Source organism: Humulus lupulus, chromosome 4, assembly GCF_963169125.1.
Source record: "Humulus lupulus chromosome 4, drHumLupu1.1, whole genome shotgun sequence".
Lineage (NCBI taxonomy): Eukaryota > Viridiplantae > Streptophyta > Magnoliopsida > Rosales > Cannabaceae > Humulus > Humulus lupulus.
The window spans coordinates 135,908,381-135,913,682 of NC_084796.1; positions in this window are offsets into that span (position 1 = coordinate 135,908,381).

Consider the following 5,302-nt stretch of genomic DNA (forward strand, 5'->3'; position numbering starts at 1 on the left):
GAAAACTACACATTAATATCCCGTTTGCTGAGACACTTGAACAAATGCCAAGTTATGTGAAGTTTATGAAAGAAATCTTGTCGAAGAAAAGGAAGCTAGAGGATTATGAGACAGTGGCACTTACTGAGGCTTAAAGATCCTGGTAGTTTCAATATCCCATGTTCTATAGGGGGTTCAATAGACACAAAGGCTTTATGTGATTTAGGGGCTAGTGTGAATCTAATGCCTCTATCAATCTTTCGAAGGTTGAATTTGGGAGAAGCTCAGCCAACTACTATGTCTTCGCAGTTGGAAGATAGATCAGTTAATCATCATCATGGAGTGATTGAGGACGAATTGGTAAAAGTGGGTAAATTCATCTTTTCTGCGGACTTTATTATTATAGATATGGAGAAAGATGAAAATATTCCAATAATACTTGGAAGGTCATTCTTGGCTACTAGTAGGGCTTTAGTCGATTTAAAAAAGGGTGAGTTAAAGTTGCGAGTGCAAAAAGAGGAAGTAATATTTAATGTTTTTGCAGCAACAGAAATTCCAACGTGTTGTAGAGTTGAAGTAGTAAGAAAATCGTGCAAATCGTGAAAAAGGTTGTTTTTCAATTAGTCTTCAGGCCAAGTCGCGACTTGAACTAGCATGCCGCGACATTACAACAAGTCAGAGAGCACTTAAAAATTTGAAGGAAGGGCGAGTCGCGACTTAGGCTTATAAGTCGCGACCCTTGGCTAAAACAGAGAGCATTGGCGTTTAAAATTGAGGCGGGCCGTGACTTGAAGATGTTGAGTTGCGACACCTAGGAAAGAGCATTCTGGAGATTTTTTATATGGGTCGTGACTTGCCCTATTTGGGTTGTGGTGCGCCTGTGTCAGACAGAGGAGATGTGGTTTTAAACTCGTTTTTCTAGCATATCTCTCATTTCTTTCATTTACTTTCATTCCCAAATCAGTTTTTCTTAAGCAAAAGCTCTCAATTTTTTTCCTTTATCCTTCTATATCTAATACCCTTCAACCATCTTCTTAATTTCAAATTCTTAATCCATATTGATTTATTTCTTCCTTTCTTTTTCCCTAACCCTAATTTTTGTTTATGTTGGTGCTAATTGAAGATTGCAAGGAGAATTCAAGAAGTGGGTCATTTTTCAGATTTAAAGGCTTGTAAGTTTTCTCTTTTTGAAGTTTTCATTGAAGTAATTTTCTACTGAGTGCATTGGATTGTTAAACTTCTTGTTAGTATATTTGGTGTTTTTGAGTGAATTTTTTTGAAGTATTCAGTGAGGAAATTACAGAAAATTAGGGCAAGTGTTGCCAAAATTTTTGTGTGACATTTTTGAGCAATTGTGTAAGTATGGGTCCAAGGAAACAACCTACTAGGGCTGCATCTTCTAAGAACACTAATCGACCCTCAACACCACGCACCCAACCAACCCAAACTCAGCCAATCTTGCCAACACCTCAACCAATTCTAGAATTCGATCCGACGCGATTTATTGACAAGGATGCCTATGATCACTATCAATGATTATCTCAATGTCTAGTCATTCAAGAGCGTGGAATGGAATATCAAGAAGAACCGTACCCTCAAGAAATTTATAACATTATTAGAAATGAGATTCTACACTGAGGTTGACAACTTTTTGTGGATGATAGATGCCGAAGGCCAATTGTGTCACTGTTTTATGAGTTTTACGCCAATTTTCCTGGGGCCATTAATAAAAAGGTGTTTGTTAGAGGGGTTTCGGTTGAGTGTGCCATTGATAATATTGATGCCCTATATAGATTACCAATGTTGTCTCAAGAAGAAGATGAATACTATCAACTGGAGTATCATAGTGAAATAAATTGGACTGAGGTGGTAGAAACTTTAGGAATTTTTGGTGCTTCTTTTATTATGCAGAATGGGGAGCCAAAACATTTACGAAGATATCAAATAAATTGTGTGACCAAAGCCTGGACTCTTTTTGTGAGTGCGTGGCTTATGCCCAATACCCACTTTTCTGAGGTGGGGACTGTTATACCCAAAAATTGGAGAATGCATCCTAGGAGGCTAAGGAGAATGCATTCTAGGAGAGCTAAGGGGAGTGGTCCTAGGAGATCCCAAGGAGGATGTGGTCCTAGGAGACCCCAAGGGAGTGGTCTTAGGAGACCCCAAGGAGAAAGTGGTCTTAGGAGACCCCAAGGAGGGTGTGGTCCTAAGAGACCCCAAGGGTGTGTAGGAGGCAAGCCTCCCAAGGTTTCCTAAGTGTTGGCTCGAACGTGTCCAAGGTAAGTAGCTAAGGAGGAGGAGTCTCATGCAAGAGGATGGAGACTTAGATTTTGATAAGGAGAGCCTATACAATGTTCGATCGGACATGTTTGGGAGATGCTAAAGGAGAATGCCTTGAACTTGTCCAAGGTGAGATGTCATGGAGGAGGTTGCCTCAATGTTGTCCAAGGTGAGGTGCCAAGGAGGTTGCCTCGGACCACCTTGGTCCGAGGAGAAGCCAAGGAGATTGGTTCAAGGAGAAACATGGCATGCTAGAGGAGAGTGCCATGTTAGAGGAGAGAAGTGCATGTCCTACCACCATGCACGTTCAACCCACAAAAACATGTCCTATCACCATGCACGTCCGACCAACACTTGCATGAGTGGTCAGTAGGAGGTGGATTAACTAGCTAGAGGAGACTAAGTCAAGATTCCTAGAGACAGCTTCAACAACATACGCGGGAATCTCTCATTCTTCCCACAAATGGGGGGTTTGTTACATTTCGAATTTTGAATGTTTAAATGTAATAAATATAATAAAATATCCCTATCATAAGGGGATATCAGTTGAGGATCCCAGGCCTATAAATAGAGAGCTTATGGGATGAGAGAGGTCTTCTTGAGCTGCTTCTTTCTAGAGAGAGAAAATTGGGACTGTGTATTTTAGAGAGAGAAAGTTGGGTCTGAGTATTCTAGAGAGAGAATTCTTGTATTTTTGCCATCTGTACTGAAGAAACTCAGTTGGCTCAGTCCATCTGATCTTGAGTACAGATCTATAAATCACAACTCTAAGTGGATTAGGCTATTACCGACAATCGGGGCTGAACCACTATAAAAATATCCTGTGTTCTTTATTTTCTTTATTAAACCGTCTGTGTCGTTTTTATTTCTCTTGAAGGCTTGTCGTAATTGACGTTCTCACGTTGTTGGCTAAAAATACAGTCAATAGGGACTAATAGGTGTCTTCCGGTGTATGCAAGTATGAAGGGACTCTCTATTGATATTGGTCGAGTTATTCGCCAAAGCATCAGGGATTTATGAGGATTGACTGCTACTGCCGAGTTGGGGCACGGATCAATGATAACTGATTTTTGTGAAGTCTGGGAGCTACCTAAATATCCCAGTAATATTTATAGGAAGGCCATGGGGCCTAGCTCGGGCTGTGTACAGAAATGCTCCCAATGTCTTTCTTGTATAGTATATGCTAACCAGTCGGGTAAATCACTGAAGTTTGTATTTTTGGCGAGCAGCCCTCTTTCCATGCAAAAGTCTTTTTGGGAGATGGAGGCATAATATTTTACCTCTGCCGCCTGGGATGCAAATTTCGGCACCTCAGTAAAATCCTTTTTCTTGGGTTTTCGAGCAATTTGCTTGACTTTAGGCATTTTTCAAAGAAGAAGAAATGACAATGGTGGCTCGGCTGGGCTTGGAGAAGTCGGAGAAGGACGGTGGTGATGAGTATATGGGCGCTGATGGGAGGCTCGGCTAGCTTGAAATTCGAAGATGGTGGCGCGGCTGAGGAAATGGGTCGGAGTTTCTGGGTCGTGGGACGGAGAAAGAAGGGGGAGGCGACTGGGTCAAGGTGATTGCCGTGGGTCGATGGGGTGGCTCGGGTTCGCGGCTGGTTGCATGGGTGGTTCACAGCCTGGGGTCGCCGTGGGGTCGGTGGCTGGGTGGATCGGCTACGTTGATGGCAGGGAGGTGGCTCGGCGGCAGCTGAGGGATTACTGGGAGGGTTTCAGGGGCTGGGGTCGACGAGGGGTCTGGGTATTGTGTGGGAATATACAAACTTAATATATATATAAAATAAAAGCAATATACTAATATATATATATATAATAAAAGTAATATACTAATATATATAATAAAAGTAAAATACTGATATATATATAATAAAATAAAAGTAAAAAATATATATACAGTAAATATATAATATATATATATATTAAACTGATGTATATAATTTTCCTCTTCCTTTTTTTTTTTTTTTTTTTGAACAGGCTTCAAAATTTCTCAGAATAAAATGCTCCCAGTTGATATAGCAAAGCTCATAGCATAGCATTTTTCCTCCTGCGACCTTGGTAAATGCTGAAGCAATGCTATAACAACTGGGACTTCCAGTTTCTTTTTTTTTTTGAAAATTTTCTGCCTTTCACCAAACTTGCCCAGCTTCCCATATTACAACTTCCTTTCTTCCACCTGCAATAAATCATTACAAACACCAGCAAACATACTTAGTAACCTCAAGAAAACACAAGTCTATCTATATAGTATATATTTTTCTCTTTTTTTTCTATTTATTTATATATATATATTTCTTTAAAAAGGGTGATACACCCCAAACTTAGTTACATATATTATTTATTTACAATCTGCCTTTTACTCCTGGGTTGCCCAAATGTGTTACATTAAATACATGGAAACCCATAATTCCTCTCCTTCAAGCATCCTTCAAACTGATGGAGGTCTTTTCTCTATCGACCTCCCCACCCCAGTAATGTTTCAGCCTCTGCCCATTCACTTTAAACTCCCTTCCGGACTGATCTTCACGAACTGTAACAGCTCCGAAAGGGTAGACTTCCACCACTGTAAATGGGCCAGAACAGCGGGACTTCAGCCTCCCAGGAAATAGCTTCAAACACGAGTTGAATAGCAAAACTTTCTGACCTTTCTCAAACACTCGCTCATGAATTTTCTGATCATGCCACCACTTAGTTTTTTCTTTGTACAACTTGGCATTTTCATAGGAGAATAGCCTCATCTCCTCCAGCTCATTGAGCTGCATTTTTCTAGCTTCTCCAGCAGCTTGGAGATCCATATTCAACTTTTTCAACGCCCAAAAGGCTTTGTGCTCCAATTCCACGGGAAGGTGACAAGCTTTCCCAAAAAATAGGTGATAGGGTGACATGCCCAAAGGGGTTTTGAAGGCCGTTCGATAAGCCCAAAGAGCATCATCCAGTCGCTGTGACCAGTCTTTTCGACTAGGATTCACCACCTTCTCCAAAATCCCCTTGATCTCTTTGTTAGAGATTTCCGCTTGCCCGTTTGTTTGAGGGTGGTAAGC